Genomic DNA, 15,770 nt, shown 5'->3' on the forward strand with positions numbered 1-15,770 from the left:
CGCACATCATACACATACACATAGATAAGCACATGCGTGTCCACACCACTAAAAACAGAGATTGAAAGCACAGTAGCAACTAGAGTCTCTGTGACCACAGCTGCAGGCGCCAAGACAGCTGATCAGAAAGAAGGACTCCCCACACAGGGGCCAGGCAGTACAGAGGCAGGGTGAGCTTGGGCCTTTTCTATTTCGCTCAATACAATTTGACATGCAAACTTGCAAATCTAGATCTGTAATATTCCCCACCCACCCTCACCCCAGAAAATCTCCATCCACTCCTCTCCTCTTGCTAGCTGCACAGACTCACCCCACGGTCTTAGTTTACTCTCTATTGGTCTGATGAGGCGCTATGACCAAAAGCAACTCTGGGAAGAAAGGGTGTATTTCATTTTACAGCTGACAGCCCACTATGGAGGAGGGTCCACACAGGTACTCAAGGCAGGAACTGAAGCAGAGGCCATGGATCCAGTTAATCTTAAACTTTCAATACTCCTGCCTCTGTCTCCAAGTGTGTGCCACCATCCCCATTCATAACATTAATGTGTTAAGGCTATTGTAATATTATATAGCCATTCACATTCCAATAAACAAATAACCAAGGAAATGAATGAGAAATTTGTAAAAGGAAGAAATTTGAAAGAGGAAGATGCCATAGAGAGACAAAAGAGTTGGTTACTTCATACCCTGAAATCCCTTCATTTTGGCTCAAAGCTCCCCTGATTTTAAGTTTCCTGACCACAGTTCTGAGGAAATCGTAGCTCGAATCTGCCACACTTTCCAAATCTCTGTTAACATACCTGAACCGTATTTGTGTGAGTTGTCTCTTTGCTGTTGAATCCTTTAATATATGTTTCCTGATTGTATTCAAATCTGTCTGATAACCCCAACATCTGGGCCTGCTTCTGTTTCTGTGGTTTCTTCCCCTCCTGGCTGTGGTCATTGTCTATTATTTCTTGGGGCCTCACTACTGGTTGTGTATACAAGATTCTGTCTGTAAAATAATAGTTGAGACTGAAGCTAATGACATACATTTCTTTTCTTTTTTTTTTTTTTAAAGATTTATTTATTTTATGTATTTGAGTATACTGTCTCTGTTTTCAGCCACCCCAAAAGAGGGCATCAGATCTCATTACAGATGGTTGTGAGCCACCATGTGGTTGCTGGGAATTGAACTCAGGACCTCTGGAAGAACAGTCAGTGCTCTTAATCTCTGAGCCATCTCTCCAGCCCTGACATACATTTCTAATGAAATATCTCCCCCCGCCTCTTTTTTTTTATGTAGCCAGTGCCATGCAGAGATAAACCACATTTGGCTTTAGTCATTTAAAGTTGGCAGATCACATGGATTCACCTTGTGGTATCTGCTCAGAGTACTATCTAGCCACGCAGGGCTAAACAGTGCATTAAGATGCTGGCTGTCAACTATCAAGGTGATGCATACCTTTAGTCCCCAGGCTTGGGAGGCAGTGGAGTATGTTCTCTGTGGGTTCAAGGTCAGTCTGGCCTACATAAGAGTTCCAGAGCAGCCAGGGCTACACAGTGAGATCCGGTCTCAACACAAAGCAAAACAAGTGTCAGCTGCCTCCTCCTCCTTCCCTGCAGCAAGCATTTCTGCCCTTACTGATCTTCCAAGGTGAGAGTTACTTCAACTTTCACCCACCTTCTAACGCTCAGTGTCCCATCATTTCTTATAACCCCAGCTATCTGGGCTTCTGAACATTATGGTTTGTGCCTAGGGTAGTGGCTTAATGGGGAAAATGCTTGCCATGTGAATGTGAGGACCGGAGTTTGAATGCCCAGAACAAGGAGTTTGAATGCTCCTAGAGCAAGGCAGATACTTCTCAGAAGCCCCTAGACCAAAGAGCCCGGTGTGTGGCAGAGGTAAGCAAGGCAAAGACAAGCACTGGAGTTTGTCCTTTGACCTCACACATGCACATTATGGCTTGTGCATATGTATACACGCACACACTACAATGTAATTTAATTTTTTTTTCAATTTTAAAAACTCAAAAGTCCAACAATAAGAAAACTATGAAGCAAATCATGGCATCTCCAAATACTAAGGTAGGCAAACACACTTTTAAGCATTCCTTGATAGTTTGCAAAATTTCCCGAGATAAAGCATTAAATGAAACGTCATAGTTCCACATCACATGAACAGCATGCTTTCAGCCTCTGACTTACTATATGCAAACAAAAAGTATCAGAAAGGAATAAAAATTCATTACAGTCAGTTCTAGATAATGGAATTACAAGGAAATGTCTTTTTTATTTACAAAAGTTTCCTACTTTTCTGTATTTAAATTTTATTCTAGACTTAACAGAACAATTTCTGTCTCAGTATTTATTTTCTTCTGCTATAACAAAACACTAGATTGGGTGGCATTTGCTTGTTTACTTGTTTGTTTGTTTGTTTGTTTGTTTGTTTTTAAGACAGTGTCTCCTGTAGCCAGGGATAACTATGTGTGTATGTGCACAGACACACACACACACACACTTGTTGTGTAACTGAGGATGAATTTGGATTCTGATCCTCCTGCCTCCACCTCCCAAGTGCTTTGATTAAAGGAAAGTGCCACCGTGTCCAAGTTATAAGGCGTTAGAGACAACAGGGGTTTGCCCGTGATAGACAAGCAATTTACTGACTGAGCCACATTCCTATCCCTAGTTAGTGTATTAAGGTAGGGCATTTATTTAGCTCATGATCTTGAAGGCTAGAAGTTTACATACATGGAACTACCATTTGCAGAGGGGCCTTGGCTTCCACCATGGCTTGAGAATGGGAGGGAGCAGATTATGTACAGAAAGAAAGCACATGGGCATAGCTGCTCACTCCCTTCAGATCACAATCTCTTCCTGGGGGCTCTGCCCTGACACTCTTACCATCTCTCTCAGACCTCACTTCCCAACACTGCCGCACTAGGAAGCTTCCACTGTAGAAACCCAGCAGTTTCATTCTTTGATTCTTTTAGAAAACATATAAAGTCTACTGGGGAGACAGTTGGTTAATATTGGACCAGAGTTTAATGCCTAGAACACACAGTTGAGCTGCATATGGTAGTATGTACCTGTAATCTAGCCCAGTTCTTTGTCATCACAGGGGAGGTGGGACCATGCTGGTCTTCCAAGGTAAAGCCTGGACATTGGCTGGTCTTGTACTATAGTCACAAAGAGTTCAAGGCGTCCATATGTGCTGGCTATACAGAGAGTGGCTAGGGCTTGGCACAGCAAAGCTGAGAACATAGAAGAGGCTCATAGATCCAGAGCGTCAATATGCACCTCTGGGGTGGGGGGGGGGGGATGTTGCAGGATTTTCCCGGTCCAATCACATTAGGGCAGTGGGGGCCTGTGATTGGACAGGAAAAGGGAGGTGGGGCTAAGAGTCGCAGGGAGAGGGAGCATGGCAGGGTAGGAGGAGAAGGGAGATGGCTGTGGATGTGTACCCGAGTGACGTTTACCAGCCACAAGTAGCTATGATTTCACAAGATTAGAAATATTGGGATAAAGCTTTTATCATTATCAATTGGCTCTGAAATTATTGTATTGGCATCTTGCGATATTGTTGATACATAAATCTGCTTAGTCAATTAACCATTAAGAGTCTTGATTCTAGCTGGTCAGAGGTGGCGCACACCTTCAATCCCAGCACTTGGGAGGCAGAGGCAGGTGGAGTTCTGAATTCATGGTCAGCCTGGTCTACAGAGTGAGTTCAAGGACAGCCAGGGCTACACAGAGAAACCCTGTCTCAAAACAAAACAAAACAAAACCCAAGAGTCTTGATTCTACCGGGGTACTGGGTATTGTGATGTGATGGCTGACCGTGGGGTACGTGGTAATGAGAGGAATTCGGGGGTAGGGGCTGCTGCTGGAGAGATGACCCAGCAGGAGGGAGCCCTGTGGTCCGGCATGACCAGAGAGTTGGCGGGTTCATATTTTTTTAGTATTTCCTGAAACATGTGCATGTGGTTTCTATTCTTCAATGTGAGTCCTGGGGATTGAAATCAGGTCATCAAAAATGGTGGCAAGTGCCTGGACACACTGAGTCATTTCGTTGGCATTATTCTTATTACTATTAATGTTGTATGTATGTATGATGTATGTATGTATGTATGCATCTAACCAGAGGCACATGCATGCCATGGCACAGAAGTGGAGGTCAGAGAACTTTGTGGAGTCAGGTCTCTCCTTTCCCCTTCAATGAAACTCAGATCCTCAGCACCATGCAGCAAGTGCTTCAGCAGCTGTGTCAATGCTGCGGGGCCCCACACCTGGTTTTTAACCTAGGTTCTGGGGAAACTGAAGCCTCATGCTTGTGCAGCAACCACCCCGCCCTGCTGGCTTTTTTTTTTTTTTTTTTTTTTTTTTTTTTTTTTTTTAAATTAAACCTTTTGTTCTAAGCTAGCCACGGACAGGCAAGCAGTAGGAAGGACTTGCAGAAAACTGGCAAAGCCAAACATCCTATCAACACAATCAGAGCCTAGTGCAGATCAGTCCCAGCTTTCCCACTAGTTACTTTGTGTCTTTTCAGTTCCATATAATCCTGTGCTTGTTACTTTGTGTCTTTCCTGCTCCATTAAAAAAAAAAAATCTCACACTTGTTAACTTTGTGTCTTTTCTGTTGCATACACTCTCTGGATATGTAGGTTTGTGCCTTCACAACCACCACCAGGATACAAAATCTTAATCCTTAGTTAACTATTGACCTGCTCTCTGTTCTTAAAGGGTTTAGAATATAAATTGCCCTAGAACAGAGACAGATCGGCCAGTATAGTGCTGTGTGTGCAAACATGGAGACCCGAGTTTGATCCCCAACTCAGTCTGGTGGTACATATTTGTAATCCAGAGATGGGAAGGCAGGGACAGGCAGATAGGGCTCACTGGATGGCCATCCCAGCCAAATTGGTGAGTTCCACATGAAAGTGAGATTCTAGTCTTAAAATAAGGGGAGGAATAGCTCAGTGGTAAAGAGCACTCATTCAATCATGAGGTCCAGTGTTCAGATCCCAGCAGCCCTGTTGGGTGAGTCACAAAGGCCAGTAACTCCAACCCCAAGGGATCTGACATCCTCTTCTTGCACCCACACTCACATGTACACATACACAGACACATGCACACATGTACTCATAAAATAAAATAATCTTTAAGGAGGTCAGATCCTGAAAAATGACACCCAAGATTGAACTCTGGCTTCAACCTACACACACATACAAAAACACACATTCATTGCCTCCCACTTATACAAATACACATACATACAAAACACACACACACACACATCAACAAGGGCTAGGGCCATAGCTCAGTGATGTAGTACTTGCCTGCCTAGATTCAATCCCTAGTACTAGCATTAAAAATAAATAATAAAATAAAGAAAAGATACAGAGGCTAGAGAGATGGCTCAACAGTTAAGAGCACTGGTTGCTCTCCCAGAAGACTGGTGTCCGATTCTCAGTACCTACATGGTGGCTCACACTCCTCTGTAACTCTAGTACCAAGGGCTTCAACATCCTCTTTAAGTTCATGCAGGCACCGGGCATACACATGGTATGCAGATATACGTGAGCACAAAACACACATACACACATATAATAAATAAATAAAAATTTAAACAATATAAATAGAATCATTCTGTGTTTAACATTTTTAATGGCACCTCTCACTCTGCTTAATGCCATTAAAATGGTTCCAAGTTGTTATTTGAGGGGTTTGTTTGTTTGTTTGTTTGTTTTTGTTAGAAATAGGGTTTTTCTGTTTAGCTCTGACTATCCTGGAACTCTGTAAACCAGGCTGGCCTTGAATTTAGAGCCTCAGCTGCCTCTGCCTCTTGAGTGCTGGGGTTAAAGGCGTGCGCCACCACCACTGTCACCATGAACCTTACTCTCAGCTAATAGCAGCCTTTAGTTCCTTCTCCGCTGTGTGTAGTATTCCAGCGTACAGACATACCACAGTTTAACCATTCATTTGTTGGAGGATGAGGAGCTCCCACCCAACATTTCTCTTAATACTCTTTCACTCTCATTCTTGGTCTCTAGCTACACTTCAATCATACAGATATTGGTTTTCATTCTTGTCTCCCAATCTCTGCAGCTGTGCTTTTTTTCTAAGTCCACTTCCTGTTATTCAGACTGTGAGGATTCTGTCATTTCATGGATTCCACCTTCTTCTATCTCCTTTTTCAGGTACAGCTTTATTTTGTTAATTAAGAACAATTTAATGCAATATATTCTAATATCATGGTTCCCTCTCCCCCAACTTCTCTCAGATCCTCCCTGTCTCCCTACCCATCCAACTCTACACCCTTTCTCAAAACCAAAAATAAAAAAACAAACAAAAACCTGCACCCCCCCAAAACCTCACAACATAAAAATGGAAACCAAAATATACAAAAGACTAATAAGACAAAAAAAAAAATTGCCTAAAGCAAAACAAGACAAAAGTATACAAAAGTGCCACTGAGTTCATTTTTTTGTGTTGGCCATCTCCTGTTAGGCATGGGGCTGTCCCTCATGTGATTAATGTGCTCAGGGAGACTCCACTGGAAAAGAATAATAGTTCCTATGTCAGCAGGTATCAATTGTAAGTAGCTTCTTAGAGGTGGAAGCCCATGTCCACTTTCCTCTCTCAGTGCTAGGACCTCATCTAGCTTGAACCTGTGCCGGCTCTGTGCATGCAGCCACAGTCTCTGTAAGTTCATATGTGCATCAGCCCTGCTATGTCTGGAGGGCACCATTTCCTTAGAGTCAACCATCCCTTCTGGATCTTACAATCTTTCTGCTTCCTCTTCTGCATTGTTCCCCAGCCATGAGGAAAGAGTTTGCTGAAGTCAGCCCCTTTAGGGCTGAGCGTTCCAATGTTTCTCACTCTCTGTGCGTTGTCCAGCTATGTATGAGTAGCTATGAGTATCCATCTAGTGCAAGAAGCCTCTGTGATGACGGCTGAGTGAGTCCCAGCCTGGAGTGGTCACTGGAGTACCCAGCAAAGAGTATTTCTGAGGATTGTCAACTGACACAAGGGAACAGTGACAAGCTAGCTAGAAAGGTAGGCTAAGAAGGTGTCCCAGAGCAGAGCTAAGCTGGGTCCAGGTACAGTTTCCATAACTTCTATTTCTTTGATGTATTACTATTTCATGTGTGTATATGATGTGTTCGCCTGTGTGCACACGAATGCCTGTGTATTTGCATATGAAAATACACACATGTGCACACAGGAGCATGTGTGTGGGAATACAGGAGCTTGTGTGGAGGTCAGAGGACCACCTGAGGTGTTGGTCTTTGCTTTCTACCTTGTTAGAGACAGCGTCTCTAGGTCTTCACTGAATGCATCTCCTAGGCTTAGGCTAGGTGGCCCACAGTTCCCAGGGAGTTCTGTCTCCACCCCCACACTGACCTGTAGGCATACTGAGATTTCAGACCGTGTTACACACATCCTGAAGGTGGCCATCCAGCCCTCTGGCTTGCAGAGCAAGAACCTTCTCCACTTAGTAGTCTTCCCCAGGCCTGGTAGCTTCTATTTTTTTTTTTTTTTTTTGCCTACGACTTTTTCTATTTTTATAATGTGTTTCAAGAGACTGTCTAACTGCTCATTGAAGCATTTTTTAGGATGGCTATTTGAAAAGCCTTCCAGATAATTCCAACACCTGACTTAACTGTGTGTTAGCATCACACACAGTTGAGTTTCTTTTCACGTTCAAGCTGCAATTTTCCCAGTTTGGGGAACTGATGGGTGCTTTTCGTTGTTGTCGTTGTTGTTATGTCTGGGACGTGTTTTCTATTACATTAACATTCAGGGAGTGCTGGGAAGTGTTTTTATTCCAGCAGCCAGTCCCCATGAGGCTGAGCAGGCAGGTCCCAGCCTGTATGGCAGGCCGCAGCTCTGTAAGAATCTCATTTCGGAAGGCTTTTCCTGCACTGCTTTTGTCGGTGTGGTTTATCTGGTTCTTCTGGTATTACTGCTGGGAGACTGAGGGCCAAGTGACTCAGCCAGTCCTCCAGGAGGTGAAGGAATGTTTCAGCCAGTTGAGCTGAAGGGGGCTTCAAGTGTAAGAAACAAACCCTCACTCTGCAACGACGAGCTCAAGAAGCATGCGAAAGGGAAACAGTTCATTCAACTCTGAGAAAAGGGACACCAGCCTGGAGAAAAGGCAGAAATCGGCTCTGAAAGCCTCTGACTGAGAAGCCCCTGCCCCCTTTCCCCATAGGCCGGCTTCCCACAGAGTTACAATCTGAGCTCTTTTAGCATACCCACCCCTTCCCCAAGTCCTCCTTCTATTGGTTAAGGATGCAAAGCTTTATCTAATGAATGTCCCAGGGCTTGAGACTGTGCCCTTTAAGAGAGTTGGCTCTGTCATGTAACAGACTGCCTGCAATTTTCCATTTTCTGGGACAATCAGCTTCCGGGCACTTTGGAGGAAGTATAAGGGGAAAGAGCCCTGTGCTTATCTGTGTTTCTTTAATGAGTCCTGAGTACACTTCATGCTCACAATGGACCTGGCTGATTTACCTTTTGTACAGGCCAGGCCACTCTGAGTGCGTGTGTGTGTGTGTGTGTGTGTGTGTGTGTGTGTGTGTGTGTGTGTGTATGTATGCATGGGGTGGGGGTGCACTTTGCTGACGTCACCCAGGGATGACGTGTGGAGACAGAACTTGAACCTCAGGGAAAGGAAATTCCGCAATCTCATCTGTAATCACAACTCTTACAGGAAGGAAATGCAAGGCTCACCTGGAATTCCCAACCACTTGACGATCCATCCATGGAGGTCACCTTGAGAGCAAGACCTAGGGAAATATACCCAGGGAGCCACACCCAGAGTGGAGGCACAGCACACGCCCTGGAGAGGGCCCACCCCACTTGACCCACCTTCCTCTGCTTTCAAGCCGGTGTTTCAGATCAACTTCAGCATCCCTCCCACCTGCTATCCACCTCCTTTCCTATCTCTGAAGCCAAACAACACTCAGGAAAGAAGTCTCAACCACCTTGTCCAGACCAGAATGCAACCACTGCTTTGTCTGTGCCAACCTGTTCCCACCTGCCTACAAGCCAATCCATTGTGATGGAGAGAAAACCTGACTCAACCTCACTCGGGGAGCTGCCTGATCCAGTAATTGCTCAGGCTTTCTTTTGTGTCTTAGCTTTTGTTTATGAAAAGTTAAACTGACACAGATGTGGAGCAGGTGGTATCACAATGGGCTTTGCTCTCTCCCAGTCGGCACCCCTACTCCCACCCCAGCCAGAAGCCCATCAGATTTCCCACAGCCCCAGGCTTGGGGAAGATTTATAGCAAACCCTAGATGTCGTATCTCAGAGAGTCATCAGACAACCGCCTACCTCTTGGACAGTCTGGTGTCTGTTTGCATGGCTCGAGGGCATTTGTGGTCTTTGAAATTTCTAGACTTAGGGAATCTTACCTAAGTATATGACACAATGGGAAGTAATCTGGCACAGTGAGGCTCTGGACCTGCAAGAGATGTGCACAGGGTACAGGCAGCAGATCTGAGACTCCAGGGACAACCCAGATTTGACTATCATGGGGATAACTTGGCCCATGTACCTATAGCATCCATCCTGTCTTAGCCTAGATCTCTGAGTTCTGTGGGTCCTATCTCAGCACCAAAGACTCCAGGAATGGTCCGGAGTGCCTGCTGAACCCTTCCCTCCCAACCATGGGACCATGTGCGTAATCTTTGAGACTTTCCTCAGTGATGGAATGTGAGGGGCAACTGTAAGCTAAAGTAAAGCTGATCCTCCCTGGGTTGCTTTTAGACATGGTGTTCTATTGCAGCAATGAGAACCTAAGTAAGGCGCTAGGGTTCATACTCGCTAGATAGATAAGCACTGGACAGCTGAGCTACCCTCAGCTTCCATCATCTGAGTCCGAGACTATCCTTGGACTCTCTAGCTTCGCTGGAAAGGTAGAAGAAATATACAAAGCTCCAGTTGCTCAAAAGTTATTCCAGGTAGCCAGGCAGTGGTGGCACACGCTTTAATCCCAGCACTTGGGAGGCAGAGGCTGGTCTACAGAGTGAGTTCCAGGACAGCCAGGGCTATACAGAGAAACCCTGTCTTGAAAAAAAAAAAAAAAAAGGAAGCTATTCCAGGGCCACACATCTACCAGGAGGCCTCTGCATCTGTAGGCCCCTGAGTTCAACTCAGCTTAACCTGAAACTCTGTGGCCTAAGCAATGAACTCAGTCCGGAGCTCTCAAATCCATCAGGAAAGAGGAGATAAAGAGGGCCCCACCCACAACACAACCCTGTGCAGCACTGACCGTGCAGCCTGTGAGGGCTGAACTCAGCAGCCCAACTCCTACCAAAGGGCCAGCTATTGTCACAAGATACACAGAGCTCTGAGCTGAGTGACTACCTCAGACTGAACAGTTCTAAGCACTCAACCCTATTGCTGAAAGAGAGCCAGCCTATGCCCTGCCACTCCTTTAGGAACTGGCCTCTTCTTGGTAGCCCCTGCTGGCGCTGCCACTGCTACAAGAATCTGTTTAAAGCTCAGTCCTCTGGCTGGTGGCAGTACCCCGTTTCCTGAGTCCTGTGGGATTATGTAGAATCACCCTACATGCCTGATACTTTTCTCTTAGACTCAGAGTAGGTTGCCAGCCTTCCCCTCCACCCCAAACTACTATGTACCCCTGGACCATGCCCACTTCATCTGAAATCCTCTCCTTAGGGGAGAACAAGAGACAGAAGTGGGTGATAAGAATGTTGCTACTTGGAGTGCTAGAGAGATCACTTAGTAGACACTTGTCACCCAAGAATGAGGAGGGCCCAAGTTCAGTTTCTAGCAACCTCAGAAAAAGCCCAGCGTAGTGCATATGTTTATAAATCTGGCCCCGGTGTGGACTAAGCTGATCCTCTGTTCACCCAGTCTAGCTCCATCAGCAAGCCCTGGGTCTGGTAAAAAACAGTGCCACAAAAAAACACAGTGGATGGCTTTGGGGGAACAATACTGAGGCCTGACTTCTGGCTTTTCTGTGCATGCACATACATGTGCATATGTACCAAGGCACACACATGTGCACATAAATGTAAATGCATCCCTTCCCACAGCCAAGATCTTGCTGGCAAAGACTCTCTCCGAAACACTGGCCCCTCTCCTTAAATCACCATGGAGTACTGCCATAAGAAAGCAGCTCCCACTGAGCTCTGTCCCAGCTGCCGTTAGCCTATCAGGAGAGCAACCATTGATGTCAGCAGAGATGAGAAGTTGAAGAGTCATCTGATAAGGGAGGGACTCTGCTATCTTCCAGCTGGGGCAGCTCCTACCACAGGAGAGATGCAGTGTGTCTGTCACAGGTGAAGGAGGAGTGACATACATGCAGGAGACAAAGGAGGTGAGCTGCTAGCAGCCACCACGTGGAGACTCATTCAAGATGCTAAACGCTACCACCCTCACCAGGTTCAGTGTGGCATAGGACCAGGACAGAGGCCATCCTTGCCTACCCAGGCAAGGCACCAATAGAACAAGACCTTCTCAGTCTAGGTTGCTTGTCTCAGCCTGTAGGGGTCATGGGTGCCCTTCAGTGGCATAGATAGGCCGGTGCATTTTCCTGGACCTACTACTATCCTCTTCCATGACTCTCCCTATACCAGCTGGGTCAGGGTTCCTTCTGGAAAGGAAAGCCCTGGCAAGAATCTGGTAGGAGGCCTCCCACACTCTCTCTGGAGGCAGGTCCTGGTCGATATTCCAAGCAGAAAGGACCAGCCAGGGGTCTAAGGCCATGGCTTAGCAGATAAAGCACTGTTGTACAAATATGAAGGCCAGAGTTTGGATCCCCGGAGTCTAAATAAAAACCAGGTGGGCGTGGTGGACTGCCTGTAATCATGGTCCTGGAAGCCAGAGAAAGGAGATGCCCAGAGCCAGGGAATATTAGCTAGATTAGCAAGATTCCAGGGACAGCAAGAGACCCTGACTCAGTAAATAAACCAGATATCAAAGAAGGTACACAAGTTGCCATCCCCTGACCTTCGCATAGAAACACATGCATGCTCACGTACACACATATGTGAAAAATATAGACACGCACATGCACAACACTCACACATATGTGCAAGCGAATGCACCCACGCACGGACAGGCAAAATCCCTGGGTAACAGGATGTCTGCCCATGTCTCATCAAGCTACAGGAATCTGCCTTGCCCAGCAGCCACTGTGGGACCACCAGGTAGTCTCAGAGATGCGCCCTGGGAAGGTCAAGAGAAAGAAGGACCTGAAATGAAGTTTCCACCGCGGGATGCAGAGCCAGCCAGGAAGAACCATAGTCCCCTTACACAGCAGGCAGCCTCTGGGCAGGGAAGATGAGTGATTCCTTGGGGGTGGCCTCCAAGCATGCCAGAGACTCTTCAGACTCTCCCGTAAAGGAAGGGAGCTCTGGTGGCCACTTCAGGTCTGAGTTCTTCAATTCACTGGTTCTGGAGTATTTTTAGAGGACAACTAGATCGTGCATGTTCTCCTCGGAAGGCCTTTGCAGGAGGGTACTACAAAGTTCTGGAGTAGGGGTCCACCTGGCCACAGCACAATTCTGTCACGGGAGGGAAGGGGATAGGAGAAAAGGCTGTTTGGTAGAGGATGCTGGGGTCTCCAAGAAAGTACCCTTCAGACCAGGGGACAACAGACAGACACGGGGCAGAGGCGGTCGAAGGGGACTGGTGGGCTCAGATTCCACGAGAGTGGCCCAGCTCGGCTTCCCTGGTCCCCGCAGTAGCAGCCCTGGACTCAGCCCATTAGCCATGGCTTACACCAAGTCACCTTTCAAAGTTTGTCCTTAAGCAAAACCTCTCTCTGCTCCCTGCCTGCAGCTCCAGGGGAGGCTCTAAAGGCAAAGTGACTGCCCCCCTCCACGCCTTCAGAAACAATGGGCAGACAGCCTATGGAGAACCAGCGAAGCAAGTGTGGAAAATCCCCCAATTTTACAATGTCAATCGCTGAACGAGGGAGAAGCCGGTGGCTGTGCCCCCGCGTGTCCGCCCGCGGGACTGCACGCCCGGGGATAGGGGGAGGAGGAAGGAATTGATCTCTTGGTTCTCAGACTGTAAGATCACACGATGGGTAGGGAATTATGTTAATCTTTTCTCCAACAGAAGTATGGTAACACGTTTTCATTCACATCCTTCCACTAGCCGTCCTTTTCTCTTTCCTCCGTATTAGCTCAGAGCTCTGAAGTATGCAGTCTGAGGACAGAGTAGACACAACACCGAGGCTGGGTACTCCCGCCAGCAAACATTTATAAGGGTTTCTCCTTTTTGTGTGTACCCCTAGGACTATGGAGGAGCCTTGGCTACCAGGGAGAGAAAAGGAACAGCAAATAGAACCCTCACAGAGTACCGGTGACAGACGGGCCTCATCGATCTCGCGGGCAATCCACTGCAAACCCTCGGTGTCACATTTCTGCCAGTCTTTTAGGGGAAAGAGCCTGGTGAAGCCTGGCTAGCCAGGTTGCAAAGCCTCACTCCTTACCTAAGACTGCGGGGCTTTGATTTCCGGGTAGTTCCCACTCACCAATTGCCTCGGGGGTATCAAACTGCACCTGCCGGGCTTATTATAAATAGGGAGCGTGGGTAAGACCTTCTTTGTGAGAGTTTAGGAAAGTGAGGGCTCCCTGGCTGAGGAGGAAGGGGTTCTTCAACTGTTCAGGCAAGAATGAAGTTTGAAGAAGCAGCTTCTCCTGATGAGATCTTGTCAGTCCCTGACAGCCAGTGTGCTATCGCTACCTCTGCAGTTGGTCACAAGGACGGTCACCCCGTGGGTACCTATACCAGCCTCTTCTACTTTCATCAGGCTTCCGTTTTCCCTTTGGGGGCAGTCAAGCAGAGGTGGGTCTCTCTTGAATGCTCTGGGACCACTTGGCAATAAAGACTCTTGCAGTGACCCTCTGCTTTTTCCTCTGGCCCAGGGAACAGAGATGAACACAGGCTGGGTAAAGTCAGAGCTCTGAAAGGGACACCACACAGCCAAAGAACAGAATGAGAAGGGGATGTCTGGCTCTGGAGATCTCCCCCAGACGTCAGTTTTCCCTTTTGTGGGATGGTTGTTCTAGTTTGTGCTTGCAAAGCTTGCTAGTGAGATGGAAATAACATATCTGCTATGGCCGGTGCTGGCACAAGTCTGTTTGGGATTGGCCTCTCTGTAGATCCTTAGCATCTGAGCAAAACCATCAGCTGGGTTAGCTTGCAGCAATGCCCTGTAAGTCTGGACTGTTGTCAACCAAATCCCAGGCGGGAATGCTGCCCTGGTCAGCTGTTAAAGAGAGCTCCCCCAGCACACTGCTGTGTCGCCATACCTAACCAGAAAAAAACATTAACAAACAGAACTTCCCTTGGGTTTCTCTGGGCCAGGGGCAAAAGGCCCTGGGTCTCACCAGGGACACCCATTGCCCTGGTTCTAGGTCATTATGTAGTATGTTCAGGGCCATGTGACTATCTGACCATAGTGGTAACTTCTTCAGTCTGTCTGCAAAACATGGTGTGTGTGTGTGTGTGTGTGTGTGTGTGTGTGTGTGTGTGTGTGTGTGTATGTAGGACAGAGGACAATGGACAACCTTGGATATTAGTTAGTGTCCTTTGAGAGTTGGCCCACCTTAGTTTTTGAGACAGTGTCTCACATTGATCTGCTGCCTTATAGGCTAGACTGGTTGGCTTGCAAGCCCAGGGATCTGCCTGTCTCTTCTTCTCCAGCAGCCCTGGGCTTGCAAACACATGCCAAGTATGCCTGGGATTTTAAACCTGGGTTCTGGGTACCAAACCCAGGTCCTTTTTCAGGCATGGCAAGCACTTTCCCAGCTGAGCCCAGTTTCTTCGTGTTCCTGACAAGTTGGATTTAAGTGTGTCTGCATTCTCCCCTGTCCTCTCAGTTTGGGAGGGCTTTCTTGTTTGCTCTTATTTTCAACAGTCTGTATATATATATATATACATATATATATATATATATATATATATATATATATATATATATATATATATGTAATAAATGCTCTGGACTCCTAGTGCCGTCCTCTCCCCCTCTCTCCACTTTTTGACTCACCCCTTAGCAGAACAGACCCAGGGCACTACCCAGAGGTACTTGCTGTGGGCACCTGAGCCTGGCCGGGCAGCAGAAGTGCCTCCCAGAGGCCACTCTGGCCTGAATCCAAGCACCTGAGCCCCTCCCAGCTGCCCTAGGGTGTGGAATTCTGGACAGATCATTTCACTCCCCACCTCCAGTTGCTCCAGCAGCCTAAGTATAGCTAGGGGCCCAATATAGAGTACAACGGGACCTTCCAGATGCCATAGGCTGCAAAGAACTACTACTAGAGCCTCCAATTTGCAAGCTAGGGCCCAGTCGGCCCTCTACTGCAGGCAGAGCACTGATCAAGGCTGCAAGTCCTGCTACCAACCTAAAACACACACATACATACACACACACACACACACACAGGTCGGAATTTTAATTTTTTTTCTAATGTTGGTTCAATTTTTCATAACTTTTTTTTTTTTAGGACTATGACCAGGATCAAAACAATGCACCCTAGGCGAGAGTGACAAATAAAGCTGGTCCTCGGGCCTCTGCACACATTTCTGCTTATCTTCACTGAAGGCTTTGGGTCATTGTCCCAGCGCCTCCAGGGGACTAGTGATATCCACGTAAGAAAGCAGACCCACGCCCTCCTTCGCCACCCTTACTGGTAACCCCAAACCGCCTGGTGGTCCCGACTCCCAGTGTTCTCCAACTTGGAACTTCGGATCCTTCAATGTGGAGGTCAAAGCCTCCGTATTCCGGGGGGGGG

Source organism: Mastomys coucha, unplaced genomic scaffold (assembly GCF_008632895.1).
Source record: "Mastomys coucha isolate ucsf_1 unplaced genomic scaffold, UCSF_Mcou_1 pScaffold14, whole genome shotgun sequence".
Lineage (NCBI taxonomy): Eukaryota > Metazoa > Chordata > Mammalia > Rodentia > Muridae > Mastomys > Mastomys coucha.